The 27,911-nt window shown below is 45.1% G+C and overlaps 1 pseudogene; it reads right to left on the reverse strand.

Annotated features, from left to right (window-relative positions):
- Window positions 1-27,911, reverse strand: part of LOC115332165 — a 128,028-nt pseudogene that overhangs the window by 18,556 nt on the left and 81,561 nt on the right.

Here is a 27,911-nt window from a genome sequence, read left to right on the forward strand (position 1 = left end):
AAAGTTATTAACGACCCGAGTCGATTGAGTCGCACTCGGTCGGGCTCAACGCAAGTGTTTTAGTCGCCCTTAAGCCTAACGTAGCCGACCGAGCGGCGAGCAGACTATTGGAGCTTGGAGGGGAGCTGGTCGATGCGCAAGGGAGTCTGAGATTGAGTTCTTTTTCCGGCGTCAGTAGGCATGACGTCATGTCGGGTCCACTGGTATTTAAATGTCCTTGCCCCGCCCACAGAACGGTGGCCCCACCCATTACTATTGAATTGGCTTGGCTGCTAGGCTAAACACGTTCGCAAGCCTAATGTTTCCCTGTCGCGCCATCTGGTGCGTCTGATTTGCCGTCTGACACCGGCTGCTAGTCGTGCGGGGAGACACAGGGCAGAATGGGGCCAGGAAGCTTCTGTAGGCGACATGGTGCCCAAAAGGGGTGAGGCCGGGGGAGACTTCCGGGTCGGGGGAACCCGCCTTCAAAGATGTCGAAAACTAAACGACGCTACTGGACTGACTCGGGCACCCTTGAACTTTTGGATGGACTTGGTCACCATTGAGGGCGCTCCCACCGGCCGCGACCTTTACTTCCCGCTTCGCTTAGGATTTTCTCGTCTGGCAGGCTTGAGCTGGTGTGTCGCCTCCTCTTCTACGTACCTTCATGCGGAGCAGTGTACGGCGTCGTCTGATATCAAAACACACTCTACTACCACCACTGGAACGCCCGTAACATTCGGCCATGAAAGCGGCGCGTCCACGTTCGCCATTGCTTGCGTCCGTCCGCTATTACGCGCCCCTCTAACGCAGTCTGTGACGCACCTAAGGCGTGATTATGAAACAGCGTGCTAACCTTTCATTACTCAAGATCCGCGGTCTAGTACACGTGTATGTCAGCATCTGTCGATGGGCTGTAAAAAGCGACCGAAATAATTTAAGACCAAAAGCAAAATAAATATGCAGTTCTCTCACCTTTTTGGTTATATATGTTTTCTTGCATACCGCAGTGACGTTTACAGGAGGCAGAGGGGCGAAATGGGGGAAGGGGGCTGTCGCCACCTCCAAAACCTCTTCGCTCGTGTTTTCTTCTCTTACATTTTTCTGAAGAATGCGGGAGCACCTTTGATCACTGGAAATCGCTATTTGGCTTCGACGATGGGCACCGGGCACACCTCACGGATTATTTAAATGTCCTGTGATCTCACTTTATGGGAAACAATTAGTTGCCGCTTTGAGGTCCTTTTAGTTTAGGCGGCACCATGTGACACGGCGGCGACAGCCGGCATAACCTCCTTTGCACCGTCCGCCGCGACTTTCTCTCAAGGTCCCTCCCGTCGCCTGAATTACAACCCCCCCTTCACCCCCCCCCGGAACCAATATCAGTAATTCACCCCACCTCTGTTGTACCAGTGTCTGTGACTGCTCCTGGCATAGCGTTCACGAGAAAGGTGGGTGAGTGTCATGACGAACAATTAAAACGCGATCTAAAAATACTCGCCCAGCAAGCCAGATGGACTGCCCAAAACTTGAGTGCAACAGGCATTCTGCAGCGAAATGGCGGAAACATACATGGAAAAATATGATGCGGCTCGAACACCCGACTTCTTACCGCGATATGGTTCTCGAATTCTTTCCTGTGCAACTGGGTTACCTCTTATTGCTGAAGCCATGATCGCAATCAGTGGTGGATTCAGATGGGAGGTCCGAAGGACTTGACTCCTCCCCACCACATTGAATTCAGCATGTGTTAAAGTTGAGGGCGCGGAAAAGACGGCGGGAAGGGGGGCGGGGGAGGGAGGTTCACAAATATTTGAAATGGTGATCTGCCCCTCCTCCCCCTTTCGTTCTGGAAACACCTACATCGGCACCTGGTCGCAATCACGACGGTTGGACAATTTCCAGAGTAAAGGTGCTGCTTTCACAGGAACCGACTCATTTATTCAGCTTGAAGACGCGTAAATGAACAAATCAATGTAGGTCAAGCAAATTAGTTCACGTGGGACGCTAGGCTTATTCCAGTCCCGCTACGAAAACAAGGACCCGTACAGCGCTTCCGAAGGCGTGCACTCTCGACAATTGTTTCCGGCAAACTACGACCGTTGAGGATGAGGATATTCTCCGCTAGACACCCCAAGCAGCACATAAACGTGAAGAAAACGTCGAAAAAACGTCGAAGACGTCTGTAACGTGACGTCGTAAAACGTCGAAGGTCCGGACGTTACCTTCCTTCGACGTCGATAAAACCTTTAAATGTCCGCGAGAAAAGGTGCACAGAAGGTCGAGGGGACGTTCCAAATGACGTTTGTTGCACGTCACATGCACGTCTCAGTGGGCCGCTGCGTCCTCCCTCGACGTTTATGATACGTCTGTTTACCACATTCGGACTACCAACGACGTTCACAGAACGTCGAGAAACCTTTCCAAATTACGTTCCCTAGCCGTCGTGGGAAAACGTTGTGTCCCCCCCCCCCTAAACTAAAAAAAAGTAATTTTTTAGTATTATTGCGAAGGCAAGTTGCTATTATGCAAGTACGAAGGAAGTAACTAAAACACAGGTTTGGTACGAACTGTTTATTTGAGCATTTTCAGACACGAGATGCAATAGGGAGCGCCTCCAAAAGACGTCCCTGGATGTGCCAGCCTCAAAAATATAAAACAAACAAATTCACGTAAATAAATAAACAAGAGACGATGTCACGCAGCACGGAATGTTCCACCGCTTACCTCGTTCTGCTTCTGATTATTAATGTGCTGACGCGCGTGCTTTAGCCGCCCCATCGCACATAGCTGGTACTCTCGCTGCGTGCACGGGAATGGTTTTAGAAGGGGGATTCCGTCCGCTGGGCGTTCTTGATTGGGATCGTCGGAGGCGTCTGAAGGGTCTTGATCGGAGACTGGACTTGACGCGCCGTTATGTGCACTGCCACTTTTTTTCTGGGAGGCGTCATTCACATCCTCACAGGCACCTTGATCCGAGCAGTAGTACGATTCAACGTGTGAAAAGGTCCTCGAGTCGTGACTGAATACGACGGCGTTTTTGGCGATCACCGACTTCTTCATAGGGGCGACTTGAACGACCCATCCAACCGCAGCACTTACACTGTATGCAGACTCGAAAAAAAATCACGCCGACAGAGCAGCTGCCTCGACGGCCGGTGCTAGTGACTGGCTTTCGGAAAAAGCTGGACCGATCCCAGAGCTGTTCTCTCTGGGCGAATTCGAAGAACAAAACATTCAGTGAAATATTTTGGTAACGACCCGGAACTTACGCTTGTCAATTGTTCGTCCGTCGCTATCTTCCCCCACTTTTCTCTCGCCCTCTTCTTGCCGAGTTTCCCGACGCATCGCATGGGGCTCTATGGGGCTGCCACTGGCATCTCCTCTGCCTACCTTTCCCCCTCTCTCTCGCGCCGTGCCGGCTGTTTTTTTTTCTTTTTTTCTTCCTTTTTTGTGTTTTTTTTTTCCGGCACGTAGGTGCGGACTGGACTTCAACGCTTTTTGGACCGTCATCTGGGCCATTCAGGTTTCCACAAACCGTTGACAGTATCCACCAGATTTCGTCATTGCCGGGCATTTTATTTATAGATCTGTACTGACAGTCACGTGACAAGACTTTGCGCCCCGATCTACCGAAAACGCTAAGGCGCTGGAAGTTGGTGTTATGAATGAACTGTGATGTTGATGCGAATTTTTTGGTTGTGCGCAGGTGAGCATGGGTTACAAAATACGAAGAAAAATTGACGAACCTTAAAACAATCTCAGGTGGTCGCGGAGCAGTATGGATGCTCCTAGGAAAGGATGCAGGCCTGAAATCACCTGGAGAGGGGATAGTGTAGCGGCGCCCCTGAGGCGCGTGCCAGGGCCCAGGACCCATGGAAGACGACAACGCGCGTGCAAAAAGCAAATTGGGTTATGGGGATATTTATACAGCGTGTACTTGGTCAGTCATTAGAAGCTGCGACGAGTCACTCGCTGTAGATGAGCAATTTAGCCAGTGCAGTACAACCGCTAGCCTGGGGTCTTTAACGTGTACCACGCAGTAGTGATACAAAATGCAAGAATTACACAATTCGATCCGTTCTAGTCGCAAATTAAACCCGTAAAAATATTTTAAACAAACCAAAATTATAACAAGCACATCTAAAGTAAATGATATTCCCAACATGCTTTCAGATTATTATTTTTTTCTTCCGTGTACATTGAGTTTTGTAAATGCCCTTCCTAGCGCCGTCGATGTGCAATCATAGCATTTTGAAATACGCAAATTAATGTATAAATATTTAAATTTCTCAACCTCTCAAAAATCAAGTTTTTTTGCGGCTCTTGAGCACTGTCACCTTGACCACAGTGATTCTGCGGCTGGAGATGGAGCTGCAAAATCTAAAAACGTCGAACAAAACGTGAGTGGTCGACGTTGCCAGCACGTCTTGTATGACGTTTCTGACATTTAGGTGTGAACGCGACGTCGCTGAAACGTCACTGACGGGGTAATAATGTAATGTCATCCTGGACTTTATTTTAACTTCGAAGAAACGTGAGTGTTCGACGTTGCTAAAACGTCTTGTCTTGACGTCGTGGCGACGATGACGACGTTAAAGTTGAAACGTGACGTCGCCAGCACGTCACGGACAGGACGACAAAGGAACGTCATTTATGAACTTCATTTCAACGTCAAAGAAACGTGAGGGTTGGACGTTGTGAGAACGTCGTGCATCGACGTCGTGGGAACGTTGACGACGTTTGAGTTGAAATACAACGTCGCCACAACGTCACTGATTGGACTCTAATGAAACACGTTATATAAGGACGTCACCTCAACATCGAAAAAACGTGATCGAAGTCATGCGGGACGTCACGGACGTCCGGGACATTTTCTCGACGTTTCCACGACGTTTTGTGCTGCCTGGGACCTTTGTGAACGTGAAACGATTCGCAGTCATAAAAACAGGGCGACTTTAACGAGCTACGCTTGTGCGTGAAACCGCTTGCTGCAAACGCCGGCAGCCATGAATGATATCATTTGAAACCAAATCCTAAAATACAATCTCGTGATATTTTTTTAAAAACAATATTGACATTCTATATATCTACTGCTTGATTCTGAAGCATAAAAACGTCTAATGCAAGACTATCGCGGCATGGGGGAATTAGTTTTACAACGAACAGTCCACACGAGAATCATCTCTCCAACCAATGAAAGTCGAGAAATAGAACGTAGCTAGCTACGTTGATGGGCGTGGTGCGGGCTACCTCAAAGCAAATAGTGCCTGACGTTTTAAATATTACCCGTAAAAAGTTTGACGCAAAAATAATAATTAAAACAAAATACGTGTTCCAAACAAACTTCATAATAAGTTTTTTTTTTTTTATTTCAGTGTCCCTTAAGTGATTAAAGATTGACGAAACGAAACTGTATATTGACCGCAGTCAGAAGTCCTGGCACCGGGACTTAACCAGACACGCTGCTGCGTGTCATTGATATTTGTCTAGATCAGCGCATCAACGCTTAAATATTATCCTTAGAACATTCAGGCAGTAAAGAAGGCACAATTCCGCGAAATTACTGACGTGTGCGGCTGAACACGAGCAAGGAGACATTTTGATTCACCACGACAATGCCCGCCCTAACACCAGCCTCAAAACACAGGAGACAAACGCTCGGACTGTACTGTCCCATCCTTCTATAGTTCTTACTTGATCTATCAGATTTGCAACTTTTTGGCCCTCTAAACGATGTCTTGTCGGAAGAAGGTTTCGAAACGACAAGAATGTGATTCGTGGGGTCCTGACATGACTATGTAAAAATAAAACAAGCTGGTACAGGGAAGACACGCATGCCCTTAGTTTGTGCCAGCGTAAAGCCGTAAAGCAGGGCGAAGTTTCTGTAAAAATAGAATGTATAGCGGAAATGTGAAGCAATATTTCGTGTATTTTTACCAATTTCTGTGACAGTTCCCTACCCCCCCCCCCCCCCCCCAAAGAAAATAGGAGGCATTACTTTCTGGTAAATACCCGTACAAAGTACCTAACAGTTTTAAGAAACACGAGACGGCAAAAGTATGAAAGTTGGCACAAAGGAAGGTTTATGGGGCTAACTAGGATTTCTAAGAGTTCCTGATATACCTTTCAAAAATTTCTGATGGTACTGAGTGGTACGTCATAGTTCTAAGAAAATGTGCTCTAAGCATTTTTGAAGGGATAGAGGTAAGTCAAATTTTTCCGAGAGGTTTCTGTGGTCTCTCAGGATCTTTCACCGGAAAGCAACGTGACCCATTCAAATATTTTTAACGCGTCTCGGGCCCATCATAATATACGTGTCGAAGAAGCCGTCTTTTCTATTTTGTATTGGACGGCCGTAAGAAAAGCTCGCTCAGAGTCGGCTTGGTGTCCCACATGTGGGATCCATCTGCGAGAGCAGCTCAGTGCGCGGATAAGGGAGGAGGTTCTTCAGTGCCCTGTTTCTTGTGTCGATTGAGCAGTATGGCTTCGAAAGCTCGTCCATCGAGCGAAAAGAAACACCGGGGACGCCGTTACGACGGCACCCGGCACAGCACCATGACCGTGCTCAGCATTTTTTAAACGGCAGCGGGCGTTGGCTTTACGTTTGTGGTTTTTGTAAAACATGTTACTGAAAGTGAGTGCACCTTCTCAATTGTAAAAGTTTAATTTATTTACATCATAGGAATTTACCGAGCAGAATTGTGAGCACCTCGAAAGACATTTTTGGCGAGAAAGATCTTGGTTGCCGCGATTTGTCCAGATAGCTTCTCCCTACAGCTGCTTGCGCCCGTGTTGGAGTCCAGGTTGGTTCTATTTTTATTTATGAGTTTGAACATGCATGTAAAAGTAAATGTCAAAAACAAACTCCCAATGCCATTTTAAACACTTTCATTTTCGGTTTATGGCTCAAAATTGTTTGGGCGTCTAAGGAGTTGAAAGGCTAAAGGTTTTGAAAGGTTTAATGTCTGAAGGGTTCGAAGGGTCTGAAGGGCTGAGGGTTTGAAGGAATGAAGGGGTTTGAAGGACTGAAGAAATTTGAAGGGCGGTTATGTCTAGTTCACTGAGGGGTCTTTATGGGATGAAGGGTTGTTTTTACTAGGGTACATAACGTTTGATTAAGCAGATTTTTCGTATTTTGAAAAGTACAATTCTATCCTAGCATTTGAAGTATATTTTTGCACGAAGTTTAAAATTGATTACAATCTTGCATTCTGAGGAAGGGCGTCGTTTTATCTTATTCTCTATACCTGCGTGTCTGACTATGAGACTCTCATAATCCTGTAACATGAGAAGTGTTTGGTGCAATATTATGTTTTCCGACAGTATAGTCGAACTCAAATCAGAAGAAACTAGAAACGTCCAGAGAGGAAAAATAATCACTAGATCTACATTTCGAATTATGCTCTGCATAAAACGAACGAAGGAACTACAAGGATATCAACTTCTACACATTTTAACCACTACAATAAATAACCCCACCGGCCGTAGTTGTCTTCACTCTTGCAAATATCGTAGATAAAACACAGAACGATTTGAAGGCGGAACATACTCGGTATACTTACATTGGGATTTGGTATGCGTAGAGGGGCTCCTGTAGCACTCCAGCATATAACACTTGAAGTAAAAAAGAGAACAAATGCAACCAAAAAAAAATCATATCTATTTTGGTAGCGGTTAAACGTTTAGCTAGTATTATTAGAAACAACACAGATAATTTAGTCAATTTATTTAGATATTTTACTTTAACAAACACTACTACAGGGATAAGGGGAGTGAAGACAGGAAGCAGCAATTAAATCAAGTTTTAGTAGCCATGTTTAAAATACATCCGAAATTGCAAAAAAAGAGGCGGGAATATGGTATAACAATTTGCTGTTAGGTTTATAAGTGTGATTGTGACCAGCTGAGTTATAAGACGGTGCAAGCACAAGTTACGAGCAGTCGAATTGGTGATGCGGTAAAGCATGTGAAAGAAGCAGGGTCAACGAGCAAGTGGGAAGGTAGTACAAGTAGCTAAGCTTTTTTCATGTTGGTTTCACTGACCGTAGGAGCATAATATGTATTGCGAGGACGCTTCCGGAAGACAAGGCCACCGCTGGCGTATGTACCGCACACAAGTTAACTTGGGTCGTTACGTGTTTTCCGTTTTGTGCTTGCGAAAAAGTAGATCTTACACTAAAACCTAACAAGTTGGAAGCTTTATGAATCGTTGAGCATTGGATGAATAAACAAAATACCGTGCAGTTTGGTTGTTTTATAACTCTAGCCATGTTTTAGAACAGAGATATAACAGACAACATGAGTAGACGACACCTTTTGTGCTGTCGAGGCCAAGGTAGAAAGCGCGCGACTTCGCTTGTCATTTTATTTTGTTTTGTTTTACTTATTTTGTACTCAGGGCCAGGGGAATTACAGAGGAGAGTGGTAAAAATAAACAAAAGAAACAACATAGAACAACAGTAGAACACAACTTAGATAATGGAGAAAATATGGTCACTAACACTGGTATGAAACAGAGCAGGATCAACAATTGATGCATGTGATGAAGGTAACTGATTCTATTCTTTTGTGCCTCTCGGAATAAATGAGTTAAAATATTTATTGTAGCGGCAAGATGGACCGCATACTTTGTGCTGTTGATCTAGACGAGCTGAAAGGAATGATGGTGGGGTAAATAGTTGAATTCTGTGAACCGGGTTGTTGTAGAATATTTTGTGAAAAAGACAAATGCGAGTAATTCTGCGGCGATGTGCGAGGTTGGGTAGAAGTAAAATGTCCTTCATTGATGTCACGCTTCGGTCCGGTTATAATTAGCCAAAGTAAAACGTGCGGATTTATTCTGAACAGATTTGATTGAGTCAGTAAGGTGGGTAGTACTGGGATCCCAGATGAAGGCTGCATATTCAAGCATAGAGCGTACTAATGTTTTATAAAGAAATAGTTTTAACGAAAAAGGGCCAGAAAAAAGTTATGTTTAAGAGTTACGTTTAGCGTTATTAATCACGTAAGTCACATACAGGTTCCAGGAAATATCGGAGCTAGGTATCACACCCAGATATTTGTAGGAGTCTACAAGTTCTAATGATGTGTTATTAAGATTATAAGTAGCAGTAAATGTAGCTTTACGGGTTATGCATATTAGCTTACATTTTTTAATGTTAAGTTCCATTAACCAAAGCTCGCACCATAGCGAGAGAGAATCCAAATCATGCTGCAATTGTTGGGAATCGGAGTCACTAGATATTATTCGGTAGACAGCGCAGTCGTCAGCAAACAATCTTATCGACGAAGAGATCAAGCCCGTCTCGTGTGCTGCAAGAGCGACGGCCACTTTTCTCTATGCTTGGAGAACCAAAGTGTGGGACATTGTGAAACTCTACATCGCAAGTGTAGTGTTTAGGACTTTACTCTAGAACGCAAGTGTAGAGTTTAAGACTTACTCTACACCAGCATCGCAAGCATCTAAAGCTACTCTAGTTTTAGGTAACGAAGCCTGCGGTTTGCAGTGTCGTTAACATAGTCAACATGAGAGTTCCAGGATAAATTAGGGGCCTTACCGATGCCAAGGTACTTTTGAGAGAAAACAAACGCCAGAATATTTATAAATGTAATGTGTAGGACGCGCAGTGTTAAAACGGGACACAATTATAGGCTTATATTTAGCAGCATTTCATTTCATCATCCGAGAATCTCAGCAATGAACAACGTAAGAAGGTATGTCCGAGGTTGGTAAATATCAAGCGGTCGAGTTAGATTCCGGTTCATAACACTGTCATTAGCAAAAAATCGAATTGACAGGGAGATATTAGGTACTAGATTGTTCACACCGATTTGATGCAAAAGAAACCATTATTGAGCGTTGCGGTACACCAGAGTCCAGAATGACAAAAAATATTGCTACTATTAGCATTTACAAAATGTAAACAATTAGAAAAAGTTAGACATTCAAGTGAGTACAGGAGGATCTGGGTTTAGGGGCAGTCTGTATAATTTAGTAGAATGTGTGATATTTCATCGGATACCTTGAGGCTTTCAACTGTGAGTCTCGGGCAGTTAGTATGAGAGACACAATTGAGGAAACAATGAAGTTTGTGAGTGAAGGTGAGAAGTTGTATCTCACATGATATTGCCTTTCGGAGCCTATGCTGAAGCGATGTAAAATTGACTGAAATCCAAGAAGCTTACTAAGAGAGCGGAGATGATATCTTTAAGGGTTTTACATACAAGTAGAATGATAGTAAATAAATCGGACGGTAATTGAATGCATCGTATTCGCCTCCTGATTTAGGCAACGTAACCACCTTATCGATGTTTCGGTTGTTGGTATAGTGCCTAATTCTAGAACAAATTACGAAAGAATACCTCTTTCGTGTGATTTAGAAAGGTAGACTTGATAACGTCAACTAGTTACTGTTATTATTGCATAAGCACGTTTGTGATTGTTTATTTATACTATAAGCTATAAGTTCATAAAGCATATGATAATTGGTCCAAATTACGCTGAAAATATATCCTATTTTTACATTTATTATATAATAAAAACCTAAAACAACACGCATTTAAAATTAAAAACACTGACTGTACTTAGCCAAAATTCACGATCCTTTTTTACTTACTGAAGGAATTTGTTATGGGTTTGTACTCTCCATTCACATCAGCTGCATCTCTTGACCATCTGAAATGTAATTTAAATTGTTACAGTACACGTTCCAGATCAATAATAAATTTGGGTATCCGCATTATTATGTGCGGCTTTCAACTCAGAAACATTCTACAGAGGATCACGATGGCATTGATGGCTTTTGAAGAGAGCACACAAATTGGTTTTTTAACATGTTGCCTCACGATCTACTGCAGAGGTGTCATAGGACGACCCATTTAACATTTTGAATTGTGATAATATTAGCTCACTTGAGTTAAAATAAAAAAAAGCTTTTCCTAGAGACGAGCCTTAAGCTAAATATTTTTCAAAAAATAAACCACGGGTCAATAGGCCTTTTAATTACCGAAAGACTGGTAAAATAAGATTGAAGGGATTGAATTTATTCCTTATGTTTTAACAAAATGAACCACAACTGGCCCATTTAAATCATTAATTTAAACTATAGACCAACTCTTTTGTGAGTGATATGGATACTCAACCAAACTATGCCAAATATTTAATCTATTTTATAATTAATATGAAATTGAAACCTATATTAACAAGCATTTCAAATGAAAAACGATGACGGTACTTAGCCAGAACTCATAATGAGTTTTCACTTACTAAAAGAATACGAGCTAGGTTTTTATGTAAACACCTCTGCGCTAAATGGCACCACAACTTGTTAAAACACCGATTAACCCGTTCTCTTTAAAAGGCCAAGTTCCATCGGGGCCATATTTTATTGCATGGTACGGTACATCAACTCCAGCCCTGCCACAGCCACACCTTCCAAATCCACTAACCCAAGAAGTAAAGTATTGCCAGGCGCGTTGCCAAACGATTGCGTGCGTGGCCGAGTGCTTAGCGTGCTTGTCTGTCGCGCGAAGGATCCGGATTCGGTTGCAGGGAGCGGAATCTTCTTTTATTTATTCTTTCTAATTGGCGTTCTCGTAAGTTCGGGAACGTTCTCGTGCGATGCAGTTACGAATGTTCTACGAGCCGAACGTTCTAGGTCGAATGTTCCAGAGAAACTCGCGGCTACAAAAGGTGCTCCGCGTGGCGAGCCGGTGTCAGTAAGTCTCGCCCCAACGTTCGACTCTGCTGTTACGCCGACTTCGACGCCCGCGATGCTCTGCTGTTACCTTCTCTTTCCCTTTTTTATTTTGGGCACAAATTCGCCTTATTAAACGTTGAAGTCTTCCCAGTTATTCTTTCTTTCCCCTCGTCCTTTATGACAGTACCAACGTACGTTTTCGTCTAAAATTAAACCTTAAAATATTGCCTCCCGTTTATATTTTTTTGACAAGTTCAACATTATTCTCTACACTGTTGATAGAGAGCAATGTTCAATTAAACAAGCTGAACTTCGTTTAATTTAAACTGTCATTTAACGTAAAGCAGCCAGTTCCATGATCAACACACACACTAACAACTCTTTGAGAGACCATTAATATTTAGTATTACCTTTAACGGTAAGACCATGTTGGACACTTTGTTTATAATTCTGATTTATGACAACGGCATAAAAAGTTAGCTAGCGGGTACACACATATAAGTTTTGTTCATTCCCGTGGGATTTCTTTAAGCCTCAAGATACTTTCACACAAAAAGGCTACCCTGCTGAGAACAGCACTATGAAATATTTCTGAACGCGTTCTGCGACTTCTTTGCTGGACGGTTTGCGCACACAAAGATATTAAATGTCGGCCATTTATTCTGTGTCAATTAGGCAATTCGGCAGACCTCAAAAATTACTTCCTCAATGGGAAGGAGGACGATGCTGCTTTGGTTCGACATGCGTAGCGTATCCCACATTCTTTAAGTCTTGGCAAAAGTTAGCTGAAACGCCCTGCATGTATGGTGGCGCTAAAAAGTATTTTTTTGGTTTTTGTTTAAATAACTCAATGCCACTGAGTGAGTATCTTGTGCCTCACAATGAAGTTTTCATATCGAAGGTGAATGTGATACAAGTGCCCAGTGAAGCTCAATGAATACAGTGCTTTTCGCGTATGGTACTTGTAGTGGGGTAACTTGTAAAAAGCTGATATTGTTAACAAGACTTTGTATAAACCTGAAAAAAGTATATATGTTTTTTTTTAGAAATAAAACGAAGTATTTGGGGGGGAGGGGGGGGGGCGTATCGTCTTTGATAATCTGTTTGTAGTCTTTCTCGTCTTATATTTTCGTTGCTTTAAATACAAAAAAATATCTGCAAATTAAGAAAAAATAACACTTTGTTCTGGACAAACGAGCTGGTATCGAATATATATATATAAGGAAATGAGAGGAGGGAGCACAAAAAAGTGGGCAAACACAACACCGTTTGAAATGAAATCTTTTTGCTCATTGTCTTCTAGTAATTTGTTGTTTTTTGCTGTTTTGCTAGGTACAAAGAAGCACACGTTCTTGCTTTTTCTTAAGTATTGTATTTGCGTCTCCTTCTGTTTTGTTAGAATTGGTAACATATATAGCCTAAAGGTTTTTTTGCGAAACAACAATATATCAAAGGACAAATAATGTAGTAATCCCGAATAAAAAAAGAGATGCTTACTCTTTAGTCTTGTCCACTGATGAAGTTAGTTTTTCCAGATTAATAACCCGATTATTCTCTAGTACAGACTTCACCATTGTAACATAAAGCGATTTCTTCTCATCCAAAGGAGGAACCTATGATGTCAATTGAAGAACCGGATCTGTGTGAATTTATAAACTGTTTCCCAATCAACCCAAGTAGTTCCGTGACGTACCGACTGGATAATATTAAATCAAGCTATTGGGCCTCAAGGCGTCTCTCTTATAGAAAATTAGCAGGTCAGACCTCTACCATGTTTGAAAACCGAACGTCGCAACGTAACAACTCTAAAAAACGTATATTTGTTTGTATTTCCGCTTTTATTTTGCTTAAGTGTACTAGATATCAAGCAATGCTCTATGTTTAGTCTCTTCGTGTTGTTACTTTTAAAGTTTTATTTGTTTGTTTAAGAATCTCGATACGGTAGATAGTTTTTTTTTTTGTAAAAGCAATGTTTAAAAAAAAAGTCGAAAGGATCTTTACTGACAAGTGCTGATTGTTGGGCAAGTTGGTATGGTACGTTAGAAAACGTGATTGCGCTTTGAAGACAGGGACATGGGAACAACAGAAACCAGAGAGCGCTAACTTTCAACTGATTTAATTCAAGAGCCTCAGCGAAGAAACAAACTGCGTCACCGCACCACATCTCAACCATTCCGTGGCCCCGCCACGGAACGCAAGTACGTTAACTCCTTATCTGCAAGTACGCTAACTCCTTATCCGGAAGTACGCAACCGCAAGTACGCTAACTCCTCATCTCAGAATTCTAAACGAATGATATGCCGTATTTATGGAGCCGTTATTAACTCTGTTTGGAAAGCGATAAACAGTCTTTTTGAAGAGTGAATTCACGCGATGTCAATATCCCTGCTAAATTTAGCGGTAAAAGTAAACTGGTGAATTGACGTCATGCAGCCTGCCTGACGTCAATTCCTACAATGAAGTTAACGGAAAATTTTAATTTTTGTAGAGGTCACGGGACGCCACTTTGCTCGATCGAAACTTGTCTGCTAAATCTAGCCCGAAATTTAAAGACATTTTAGTCACACCTTGTGGATTTCTCCGCTAGATTTAGAGGGTAGACTGACCGAGAATTGGTGAGACCTGAATTTTAGTGACTTGGAGACTGCGTTGGTGTATAGGTCACGTTAATTTTTCTTCCAAATTTAGCGGGAAATGTACAGACGGACTTACGAAAAAATAAATGTTCGGATTGGGGTATACCGCTAAAAGGCACTTTATACTTTAATACGTTTTTCCACTTTCGCAATCCTGAATGGGATTGCTGCCGACATGTCTCCAGTTAATTGATCCGAGGGAAGTTTGCGATAAAATAATTTTCCACCAAACAGTGAAAGAGAATATTGAAAATAAAAGTTCAGAATGCAAATTAAGCCACATAATACTCAAAAAAGCGGAACACTAATAATGCTGAACACTAATTGCCTGTATCAGGCCACCATTTTTTCTGCGGTCGCGTCGATACCGGGAATCTTGGTACGCACTTGTTAGGTTGGCATGAGTGCAAGTTTCACAATATGGTATTTCGATATAAGATGTTTAACAGAGTTACTGACTCTATTTTTCTACTTGGTAGAATTTTATTTTATGTTCCCTAGCGGCAAAAACAAATTGACGTCTTTTTTTTTACCCTTTTGACTTAGAATTTGCCCCTTCATTGACACGTATGCAGATAATGCACGACGCGCTTAATAAGCCTGACGTGGAATTCTCCCCCGATCTTGAAAGGCCCCTGAAAAGTTCTCTACTCGCGATTCCTCTCTGGTTATATATATATATATATATTGTTACGGTGCTGGAAGGAGCGATGGCAACGGGGTGCCCTCCGAACGATAGTTTTAATTCAAAACTGCCCGCTGCAGCGCCTGTGTGCACGAAGACAACGACAGGCCAATGGCCTGTCGTTGTCTTCGTCGCCGTCTATGTATCATTACCCCCGCCGTTGTTGGCGGTCGTCTCGACCGCATAGTGGAGGGGGAAGTTTGGTGGAGAAAAGGGGTGTTCTAGGGCGAGGGTTTGATTGGGATGATGGTAGGGTTTGATGCGGGTGATGTGAACGGTGTCCTTCGAAGGTGTCCGTCGGTCAGGTGTTGGGTGCAGGAGCTGTACCTGGTAGGTGAGGTCCGACAGCTTGGCAGTGATGCGGTATGGGCCGGCGTACCGGTGAAGGAACTTGGTGGCCTTGCCCTGTTGCCGACGTGGCGTCCAGAGCCACACAAGGTCACCGGCGGTGTAAGACGCAGGTCGATGTGTCTCGTTGTAACGTTGACATTGGCGCTGCTGTGAAGCCATTGTGCGTAGGCGGGCGAGCTATCGCGCCTCTTCGGCACGGCAGACAAGGCGGGCGACAGTGTCCTCTAGCTGTTCATTGTGGTTGTAAGGAAGTAACGCGTCGAGAAGTGTGGTTGGGGATCGATTGTGTAGAAGAAAAAATGGAGTGTAGCCGTGTGTGTCTTGGAGAGCAGTGTTGTAGGCGTAGGTGACGAAGGGAAGTACACTGTCCCAGTTCTGATGATCGGACTGGACGTACATGGAGATCATGTCTGCTATTGTGCGATTGAAGCGTTCCACTAGACCGTTCGTCTGGGGATGGTAAGCTGTAGTAGGTTTATGTACAGTTCCACAGAGGCTTAACAACTGTTGAACCGCTTGGGAGAGGAAGACTGTGCCTCGGTCGCTGATGAGATGCCGAGGAGGTCCGTGCCGCAGAAAAACTTGTTTCAGAAGGAAAGCGGCGACATCTTCAGCATTGGAGGTAGGCAATGGGGACGTCTCGGCATAACGCGACAAGTGGTCAATTGCGACAATACTCCACCGGTTGCCTGATTGCGTAACAGGAAGTGGACCGAAAAGATAAATCCCCACGCGTTCAAATGGATAATGGGGAGGGTGAAGAGGATGTAGGCGTCCGGCGGGCGCGGTGGTGGGTCGTTTCCGGCGTTGACATTGTAGACATGATGCAACGCATTTGAAGATATCACGGTACATGCCCTGCCAGTAGAAAGTGTGTCGGACACGCATGTATGTCTTGAAGAACCCCATGTGTCCAGCTGTGGGGTCATCATGCAGAGTACGCAATATGTCGCCACGGAGATGCTTAGGAACAACATACAGGAGTGGCGCACTTTGCGGGTCATAGTTCCGGCGGTATAATATTCCGTGTTCCAATGTGTAGATATTGGTAAGGCGTTTTTCCTTACGTGTCTGAGGACACTTCTGTAAACACTGAAATACTTGGCGGAGGGATTTGTCTTTTTGCTGTTCTACAGCAAAGTCTAAGCTTGAGGTCAAAGCGATTACATTGATGGGCATAGAAGGGAGTGATGGGTCTGAAGCTATCGGATTTCAATGCAAGCAATCAGGTGCTTCATGTTTTCTACCAGATTTATAAAATATAGATACATCGTATTCTTGAAGATTAAGGGCCCATCTGCTGAGCCTTCCCGAGGGATCTTTGAGGTTGGATAACCAGCATAAGGCATGGTGATCTGTAACGACCTTAAAGGGGCGTCCAAATACGTATGGTCTGAACTTGGCAATTGCCCAAATAATCGCGAGACATTCTTTTTCTGTTATTGCATAATTAATTTCAGGTTTAGGTAAAGCACGGCTCGCATAGGCAACGACATGTTCTTTGCCTTCGTGTTTTTGAATGAGGACAGCACCAAGACCGTATCCACTAGCATCAGTGTGTATTTCCACTTCAAAAGAGGGGTTGAAATGGGCCAAGACGGGTTGTGTTGTAAGCGCGGTTTTGAGAGCATGAAATGCACGTTGTTCGCATTGAGACCAAATGAAAGGGACGTTCTTTTTCAGAAGGAGGTGCAGGGGGGCCGATATTTCAGCGAAGCCACGAATGAACCGTCGGAAATAGAAGCACAGCCCGAAAAAAGAGCGCAAAGCCTTTTGATTCGTTGGTGGGGGGAACTGGGAAACTGCTGTTAATTTCTCAGGATCAGGGGATATGCCCTGGGGGCTGACCAAGTGGCCGAGGATCTTAATTTCAGTGTTTCCAAATACGCACTTCTTAGAGTTCAGCTGAAGGCCAGCGTCGCGAAATATTTTCAGCACAGCCGTGAGGCGAGACAAGTGTGTGTGAAAATTGGACGAGAATATTATAACGTCATCTAAATAGCATAAACAAGTTGTCCAACGCAAGCCTCAGAGCAAAGAATCTATCATTCGCTCGAAGGTAGCAGGAGCGTTACACAATCCGAAGGGCATAACACGGAACTCATAAAGGCCATCAGGAGTAACGAAAGCTGTCTTTTCGCGATCTTTTTCGTCTACGCTGATTTGCCAATACCCTGAACGCATATCTATCGAAGAAAAGTAGTTGGCATCGTGTAGGCTATCGAGGGCGTCATCTATGCGTGGAAGAGGGTAAACGTCTTTCTTGGTTATTTTGTTGAGGCGCCTGTAATCAACACAGAATCTCCAGGTGTTATCCTTCTTTTTAAACAGTACCACCGGAGATGACAGGGACTGGATGAATCCTGAATGATATTTTTGCGCAACATGTCACTCACATGATTTTGTATAACTTCGCCTTCTTTGGCAGAAACACGATATGGACGACTGCGTAAAAGCTGGAGGTCTCCCGTTGCAATGGTATGTTGAACAATTGACGTTTGTGTCAGGGGAGTAGGTTGAAAGTCAAAGATATCGAGAAAAGAGCACAGTAGCTTATGAAAGGCGTCACGTTGTGACTCAGGCAAATTGGCGTTAATGGTCTGGCGAAGCAATTTGTGGGCATCGACGGAGTCGGAAATCAAAGGTGCGTTGAACGTCAAGCCGGTATCGCTAACAGCATTGATGTATATGACGTCGTGAAGCGTCGTTGTAGCAATGCATGAACCAGCTGGAAGGATTTGGTAGATGTTTGTCGCGTTTGCTACGAGAACAGTAGATATACAAGAACGCGATCGCGTGAGAGCAAAGGGCAGCTCGAGACCTTTCTGAAAGAAATTTCTAAGTTCGGTTCAAGTAAATAATCGGAGTCTGTAAGGTCTGCAGTTAACTGAATAAGCGCTGCAGTGAAGGGTGAAATTCGAGTGTTACTTGTTGCACGGAAAGAAACACGGTTGTATGAAAGAGGTTCAACGCCAGGAGTAACTTTGCTAAGGTATAGGGATTTCGTCTCACAGTCAATAAGCGCACGTCGAGTGACTAAAAGGTCCCAGCCTAAAATAATGTCGTGTGAGCAACTCGGTAGAACTGCGAAAATGTGACGATAAGGTTCATTTTGAATGATAATCTCGACAGAAACTAAGCCGAGGGGATAAATCAGTGTTGTGTTTGCGCTACGAAGACTACCGTGTTCCCAGGGTGTACAAACAAGTCGCAATCGTTTCCGGACACGGTCAGAAATTATAGAAATGGACGCTCCTGTGTCGACAAGTGCTGTGAAGCTTACCTTCTTAATGATTATGTCTAATAGGTTTGAAGAGGACGTAGTCGGTGGGGGATGTCGAGGAAGTGAAGGGGCAGCCGTACCCCCTTTAGCTGCTTCCTTTAGTTTTCCCCATCGTGAAATGATTTGGGCAGCGTTTGGTCAACCCGCATCGGAGAACGTCGCCGGTATCCTGCAGGTGAGGGGCTTCGGTTTGCACGGGCGCGATATGAAGGGGAAACTGAACGCCGTGGGTTACTAAGTAAGTGTTCTCCTGCGTCCTGATGATAACTGTCGGGATGATAATCTCTGTACTGTGGGAAGGCTCGAGGATTGTATGCCCGAGAAGTATCCGCGATGCGACGGCGACTGAATCTTGCTATGTGAACCGGTATGCCACAGTAGAAACACGTGGGTCGTCTGGTGGCCGGAGGGGAGGAGAACTGGCGGAGCCATGGCCTCTCGGAGCTTTGGACGAATCTGGGGTTGTAGTCGGCTTGAAAACAATTTGGTGTGCCGCAGGCATGCGCTGGTGAGGCTGCGCAGATAGTTTCTTGTGGCGATGGTGCTGACTGTGCCAACTCGTTCCGAATTAGGGTTCGTATGCCTTCGGGTGACAGGTCAACGGGTTCGCTTTGGAGGTCTCGGCGAGAGGGTGTAAAGAGAACGGCGAGCTCTTCTTTGATGATCTGCCGAATAATGTTTTTGATGTCGCCTGTCAAGGGTGGTCCGGACGACGCGACGCGGTTCTGAAGCCGAGAGACGGTAGAGGAGGAGGCAATGCGCCTGCTTCTGTGGCCTTCCCAGCGTTGGCACTCTTCCTGAAGTTGGGCCACGGTTGTTGGATTTCGTGAGACCAACACTGCGAAGGCGTCTTCGGCAATTCCTTTCATGGTGTTTTCGACCTTTTCCTTCTCAGACATGGTGGGGTTCACACGTTTGCAAAGCGCCAGAATGTCCTCGACGTAGGTTGTGATGGACTCACCTGAAGATTGGGCTCTCGTTGCGAGTCGCTGGGTGGCGTTCTCCTTACGGCTCACGGGACAGCCGAAGACGTCCGATAGCCGGGTCTTAAAGGCATCCCATGACGCTATCTGTTCTTCATGATTGTCAAACCACACTTTCGCCGTGTCGCGGAGGTAGAACACGACATTGGCAAGTTTAAGTCTGTTGTCCCAAGCGTTATGCACACTGACTCATTCGAATGTGCGAAGCCATTCGTCGACGTCGTCGCTTCCGAAGCCAGCGAAGGGGGGGGGGGGGGGGGGGGATCACGCTGACGGTAGGGTATGGAGCCAGTACGGATGGCCGGAGCCGCCGCTTGCTCACCTTCTGCCATGGAAGGCGGTGTAAGCACCCGATGTCTTCGAAGATGCGAGATGGCAGAGCCGTAGATGGCTTGGACAAGGGACCCCCGCACCTCCACCAAGTATGTTACGGTGCCGATGAAAAAGACGACGCTGCGGCAGTGGTGTGCACTACTATCGCGCGCTAGGCCCACGTGCTAGGCCCTGCCGCCATTAAATGATTCGGCTTCATCATGTGAACATCCTTGTCTTCTCCTCCCGGCCCCGCATCTCCGTAACATTTGGTGGAGGTGCGGGGTACCGATCATCCCGTTCACCCCCATCAAAACTTGACGCCGTGTGTGGAAGCGCTCCGCCGCATCTGACTGATCTCCAGCCCACAGCCCTGCAACACAGCCCCCGCCTCAATGATACCATGAAGACAGGACGACGTGAAGTGACAGACGTAAGCGAGGAGCCATTAAGAGTGTTACGTGATGACTTGAGGACGCGATTGCGAGACGATGATTGTGACGACTGAGACCTACGAGAATTGATGACGACTGATAGCTACGAGAATTGACGATCCCCTGCCCCGTCCCCAGCCCAAACTTGTGAAGGCATGACGGATGTTCCCCAGCCCGGACAGTGTCGTCGCGGGGCTGTGACTGGTGCTTCGGTCGGTAATGCTGCTAGAGTGTCTTCCGGTCATGGAACTGCGACAGGTTCTCATATTCCGCGGCAGGCAGCAGTGCTTTGTTCGTGTGTCTTCATCAGTTTCTGTTTTGTTTGCGTGCATATTTTCCTTGCGTATTCTTCATTCATCGGCCGGGTCGTCCTCTTCCAAGGAGGGGGCAATGTGACGATGAAAAAGACAACGCTGCGGCAGTGGTGTGCACTACTATCGCGCGGTAGGCCCACGCGCTAGGCCCTGCCGCCATTATATGATTCGGCTTCATCATGTGAACATCCTTGTCTTCTCCTGCCGGCCCCGCATCTCCGTAACAATATATATTTTTGGTCTTTTGCCTCATGTATGTGCACTAGTCATAAGGCCTACCTGCTGTTTGAGGCACAAAACAAAACACACATAACTAATAGATTGACTGAACACGCATATTTTTTTTGTTTTTTTAGGTGTGCGTGGACGTACGGAGGGGCGCCAGTGTCAGCGAAATCCAAGGGGGGCGGGGACACCCATAAACAGTGTTTCTCATTTCAAATTTCACAAATTTTCCAGGATTGAAGGTTAGCGTTGGCATTGCAAAACCAATTAGTAGTGCTGGGCGCCTTGCGGGATGTCTTGTAGTGAAATCAAGTTTCTTACTGACTCGGTCTGGAAAAGCTCAACGTTATGGTTTTTCTTTTTTGCGACTCAGGCACCAGCTGCGACGTATTATCTTTATTTATTTATTCACAATACCTTACAGGCTCTTTTCCAGAGCATTGAGTAAGGGGGGTATTATACACATAAATTCAGAAGAGAAAATAGAACAAACGCACATACAGTCTCACACAAAGTTGTCATGTAGGCACAGGATACAATAAACACCCAGCTAAGTACAAATTTCGAAAAATAAAAACAATAACAAAAAACACTGGACTAATATAAAAAGTTGTCAAGTTACACAGAAACAGAACTTATCGGAAGCGCATTGGTTAGAAAGTAAGATTCAAGTTTAGCACGGAACAGTGTAGTCTCGGCAATGGTGACTATGGATTCAGGAACGTCGTTCCATGCGCGGATGCCACGTGGTACAACTGAGTTAATAAACGCGTTGGTTGACTCAGTGAGGTGTTGAAAACTCTTACTGTTAGTGGTTCGATGAGATGATCTATTAGGAGGTTTAAGGAAAGTAACGCTTGAAAAACGATTGCTATAAGAGAACTTGTGAATTAGGCACAGAGTTAAAATGGTTCGACGCACTTCGAGCAATGGCAGGGCACATTGATCTTTTAGGAGAGAGACACTCATGCTATATGAATAGGAAGATGTTATAAAGCGTGCTGCTCGAGTCTGAACTGTAAGTTCTGTTGAATTCACATGATAATCTTCCTGGTCTATGTGTTAAGGCAGCACTAGACTAAATTGAGGATTTCATGTGAAAGTCATTATGCTAGAGCGTGACAAAACATTATCTTTTATTCCAAAGTAACATAAAGCATACAAAGCTTATACCAATCAAAGTATAAGCATACAGGGCATAGAAGACATACTTAAACATAATTAAGCATAGCTAATCGCGGAAAGACATCTAGAAGTATTTAACAAAACAATAAAAAGCTATCGCTGATTCTAGTCATCAAAGTCAACAAAGAGAAAATCTCAAGTGGTGTTGTCAGTATAACGCCTAACACCGGAACACTTGATATGGCGGTTGCATATTAATTAATGAAATTGCTAAAAGACATGATTATAATAAACCTTTTACCGCACTCTAAAAAAACACCTTTTATTAACGCTATCTGTGCATGCCCAAACTTTGATCAAATAATTTAAATCGTCAATACTGGGTATCTGGGAAAACGTGCAATTACCGAGCTGATTCCACTGTTAACATTGTGACTCTAATAATGAGCGATTTTGAGACACAACCAATATATGTCTCTTATGATGTGCTCAATTGTTTTCAGTGCCTCCTCTTTATCTTCCTTTATCCACAATTGTTCACTGTTTAAAAATTAAAGATAACACCCCCCCTCCCCCCTTTACGATAAGCAAGTAACGTGATTACCGAGCTAAGTTAAGATTTAGGTATGTACAAAGCCATCCTGAAGATATGGACAATGTCAGTGTTTCGGGAGTAGCCAACCGGAATGGGGTGTGCATGTTGCACTTTGTTGTTTACGTCAGGCGTTTGACGAGCAACCCGATTTGGACCGGTATAGTGCGATAAAAGTTTGGCAGACCAGCCGGCATAGCGAAGAGGAAACCGGATCGAGACGAGGCCCTCATGTTGGTACGTCACATGGCGATACGTGACGCTGTACCGACTCATCTGTAGCTGCTGATATGTCCGTGTGCGATGCTGGGCGAGGAGGTGACATTTTTCAGCCCGGCGACGAAGACAGGTTATATGGTCAGAAGCTGGGTCTTATACAGCGGGTTGTAGGACCGCCTCGAGGTAAGTAAGTGCTTCTCCTCCATGAATCATGTAGAATGGAGAGTGTTTCGTTGTCTCGTGGAAAACAGTGTTATAAGCATAGGTCTAGAAACGAAGTGTTTCGTCTCAGGTTTGCTAATCCTCTGAATAGACAATGCAAGCACAGCGGAAAGTGTACGGTTAAATCATTCCGTCACATCATTGGTCGGAGGATGGTATGTGGTGGTGGTGCGGTGGATGGTTCCGCAATGCCGGAGGATATGTTGTTGTACAGGTGACAGAAAGGCTGTACCCCGATTGCTTACAAGTTTTCGGAAAGACGCTTGACGTAGAAAATTATTTTGAAAAAAGAACGATGCGATTTATTCGGTATTTGCCGTGCTCAGTGTCTTTGACTCCACCTGCCGGGAAAGTGGGTCGATGGCGACAACAACCTAGCGTTTGCAATGTGTGAACTTCGAAAGATGCCCGAAAAGTCGATTCCGATGCCCAAGGAAAAGGTGATGGGGAGGTCGTAATGGGTGAAGGTGGCCAGCGGGAGCTAGTGTGGGAATATTGCGGCGTTGACGAGCATCAAAGGGTTTCACGTACCGATATATGCTGCTGTAAAACCTGAACCAACAAAAAACACAACGCAGATGGTTGTAAGTGCGAAATACACCTCAGTGTCCCGAATTGTGGGTTGTCATGAAGCGACTGAAGAATATCATTACGCAGGTTTTCGGGGATCACAAGAAGGGATTGTCCTGATTCATAGTTTTGACGATGAAGAGTGTGGGCAACTAGCAAATAAAGGCTGTTCATCTTGGAGAATTTACATAGGGGTGCATTGTTTCCCACAAGTTGAATGATGTGTCGCAGCTTGGGATAAGGACATTATTCAGTGGATATACCAAACGATGGAGCAAGAACGGAGTTGGGAAAGTCCATGCCCAAACAGCACAGATTTGTTCAGTCATTGGCTAATAGCTGGCACGGTCTTTTGACCAGTGACCAGATTGTGGTCAGGCGTTGTCCGATGACTGGCAGTTCTCTGGCCCCTAGCCATTGGCCACTGACCATCAGCCATCGGCCAAGCCTTGGCCGAAGAATGGCCACTCTTTGGCCATTGGCCAAAAGACCATCGCCAGCCACTGGCAAATGCTTGGCCAAAATCCGTGCTGCTCGGGTGGCGTCATTAATGGCAATAGGGCGTTGGAAAGGAGAGCGGGACAACACATCTAAGTCCTCGTGAGCTTGACCAGCTTTATATACAATTTAGACGCTGTACTCTTGTAGACGAAAAGACCACCCCGCGAGACGACCCGAATGATTTTTAATGTTCGTGAGCCAACATAGAGCATGGTGGTTGGTGACAAGACGAAAAGGTCGTCCAAATAGATATGGTCGGAATTTTGTTATGGCCATATAAGCGCCGGACACACTGCCCTGTTGTGGAGCATTTGCTTTCTAACTTAGTTAGTCTGAGGCTGGAGTACGCATTAACATGCTTCCGGCCTTGATTCTTTTGAATGAGTACTGTTTCGATTCCAAATCCATTGGCATCCGAATGCATTTTGGTTAGACAACGGGGATGAAAATGACGCATGATTGGATCGTGGTTTAAAAAGAGCTTCAATGATCGAAATAAATTTTCTTGGTCTACGGTTTATACGTTGGGTGCGTTTTCCGAGAGAAGGAAGGTGAGAGGTGTAGCCCAATCAGCAAAAGCTTTGATAAAACGACGGGAATTAGAGCAGAGGATGAGAAAACTTCTTAATCGTACTACATCAGTAGGGTGAGGAAACTTGGTAACGTCTCTTATTGTCTCAGAGTCACGGTGTATTCCGCCAGTACTGACAACGTAACCCAAGATCTGAATTTGAGGGGAAGCTAGACGCCAAATTTAATTTAATTGTAGAGCAGCAGTTCTGATGCATTCGAGCACTGACTTCAAGCGATGGAGGTGTTCATCGAATGCCATGGAAAAAATAACCAGACCGTTTAAATAACGAAGGCGTGTTTGCCACTTCAGGTCGCATAGCAAAGCATCCATCATTCTTTCGAATCTTGCTGGGGAGTTACATAACCCAAAAGTTATTACCTTAAAGTAATATAGTCCGTCGAGAGTAATAAAAGCTTTTTTCTCACGATAGCGTTCATCTACTCTTATTTGCCAGTATCCCGACCGTAAATCTAAAGGAGAAATATAGTTGGAACCTTGTAAGAAATCCAGTGCTGCGTCTATCCACGGGAGCTGACAGACATCCTTTATTGTGAATTTATTTAATCGCCGAGAGTCTGCCCAAAATCTCCAGGATCCGTCTTTCTTCTTAAATAAAACAACGAACAAGTACCAAAGACTAGAGGAAGGGGAAATAACATATTTCTAAAGCGTGTCTGGAACGTGCTCATCAATCAACTTACACTCAGATGGAGAGACACGGTAGGGACTGTGGTGAACTGGCGAAGCAACACCGGTGTTAACGCGATGTTTGACTAAAGTGACAGATGGTAAGGGCGCATCTTTACGATCAAAACATAAAGTGTAGTCCTTCTTTACAATTGATGAATGATGTTGTTACTCCTTTGACAAATTCGAATCAAGCATGGGTAATAAACCGGAGACACCTCCATCCGTCGAGAAACCTCGGCTCGGTAAGTTTGGTGTGAATGTGTTGAGGGTAGCAATAAGAGTGTTAGACAGCTTGTGAACATAAACGATACATGTTGTAGGTCGGGAACGCGGTTTCATTTGAAATATTCGTGATCGGGGCTTCGGTGAAACTATTTCTCATTGTGAGTATTGAAAAACGTAAGGCTAGTCCTTTCTGAAGAAACAAATCACAACTCAATTTATTATAACATCTGGTGACTGGCGATCAAAACAATACTCACTTTCTAATGTTACAAAGCAGACGTGAGTGGTAGAATCACACAGCCGTAAGCCGCGCATACTTTCGCTACAACCAGCGAGGACTCCGGATGACAGTAAGATTTTGTGCTTCGTGAATGCATGGGGCTTTGCATTGCGATAAGAAGTCCCAAACTAATATGAGATAGCTGCGGAATTTTTTCACAAAAATATAAAAGACGTAATGAATTTTGTTTCACAGAGTACGAGTTGTGCACGAGCAGCGCGGCGAAGAAAAGCGTGATTCACATCTCGCAATTGTCTTCCGTCAGGAGTGCCGCCAACGAGATGAAGCTTGCTCCTAACTGACTCCTTCATCTCTCATACTGCGGCACAGGTGTAAATGAAGGCTGAGAAAGGCTTTGTACATACGGTGATTAAAACGAAGCTTCGTGGAGGTGACGGAGACTTACAGAATTTAGACGAAGCGGCATGATCCCCTAAATCCACGGCGTCTAGTTTCCCACGCTCGAGTAGGACGTGGATGGGGGTGCAAAGGCCTGAATGACGTGGCCGAGCGGTAGGGTGACGGGTTTTGCTTGCATGGGGACGGTCTGGGATAATGCGAGCGAGGAGGAGCAGAGGAAGTCGAGTTAGCGTACTCATCTTCATAGGGTCGCGGAGTGTGTGCAGGCCGGGGTTAGTAGTCCGAGCGGGATCCGTAAATCTACTCAAGCTATATGGCCGCGAAGACCACCGTGAAAGCAACTGCGGTGTTGTCGAATGACTGGAGGCCACTGATCGGCAAAGACATTTGGTTTTGGTGGTTTTTAGTATAATGGGCTGGAAAAGGGGAGGTTGGTAGAGACACGCGGTGGGGTGGTAATGGTTGTTGCAAGAAGGGACTTTCTCTGGAGCGAGAGGTAAGGGCATTAGAAGAGTTCTGTAGCGTGGCTGCTGCAAGCTCCTCCCGTATAACATCGCGTGAAGACAGGGGGATGGTGTTGTCGATGGGATCGTTGAGCGCGGTAGAATGATCGGGAAACATAAGGCGCAGCTCCTCACGCTGTCGATGATAGGGACTTGCTGTGAAGGTGCCATGAGGGGAGCCGTGGTTGGAATCGCTGCAGTCGTCGGGGTGCGAGCGCGTTTGCTCTCGTTGGGACGACGGCATGGCTCGGTGATAACGCTGACTCTCGTCGCATTCTGGGCCATTATATACTTAAACCCGCCTTCTGGTATACCCTCTAAGATATGTCTGACTTTGTCAGCCTTTGTCATGGTGGTGTCAGACAGTCTAGACAGCGCCAGTACGCCCCCGATGCATGTAATGTAGTTCTCGTCGGGACCTTGTGCTCGGTACAAGAGGCGTCCCTCGGTAAGTTGTTTCCTTTGCGCCGGGAGTTTGAACACTTCAATAAATTTCCTCTGAAACCGGTCCCAGGAGGCGAAGGAATCTATAATATTGTTATACAAAGTGATTGCTGTGTCCTTGAAGTAGAAATTGACGTCAAAAACCTTGAGAGTGTCGACCCATCGGTTGCGGGTGCTCATTTTGTCGTAGTCGCGGGGTCATTCAATGACATCCTAATCTGCAGTCAGAGAACACAGGTCCGTCCCGCTGGAGGATGGTTACGGTTGAAGCCGGCATTGTACCAGAGCTTTGCGAGCAGGGCTGCAGTTTCTGGCCCGATCGGACTACCGTGTTTATGCGGAGGGCCTGCAGCAGGGGTGGTAGGACCTCCACAAAGTAATACTCGATGTTTAGACAGCGCAAATACATCTATTAGGATGTGATCTATTGTCGTAACTGCTTCCTCTTCCTCCTCCTCTATCCACAAGAAAAGGTAAAAGTAGACATAGGACCGGTTTCAGTATGTTTAGACCAGGAACATGGCGACCGGAAAATTCGCTCGCGCTAGCGAAAGCGGATTATGTTATACCCTCTGCTAGATACGATAACAGCGCCGCAGCTATGGCTATAGCGGCGCACGCGTGGCGGCTACTACGTAGCACCTCTCTTACAATGGTTCATATATTACCGAGGAGGGCACGCTATGAACCAAACATAATTCA

The sequence above is a fragment of the Ixodes scapularis genome, unplaced genomic scaffold (assembly GCF_016920785.2).
Source record: "Ixodes scapularis isolate PalLabHiFi unplaced genomic scaffold, ASM1692078v2 PGA_scaffold13__105_contigs__length_92229423, whole genome shotgun sequence".
In the NCBI taxonomy this organism is placed as follows: Eukaryota; Metazoa; Arthropoda; class Arachnida; order Ixodida; family Ixodidae; genus Ixodes; species Ixodes scapularis.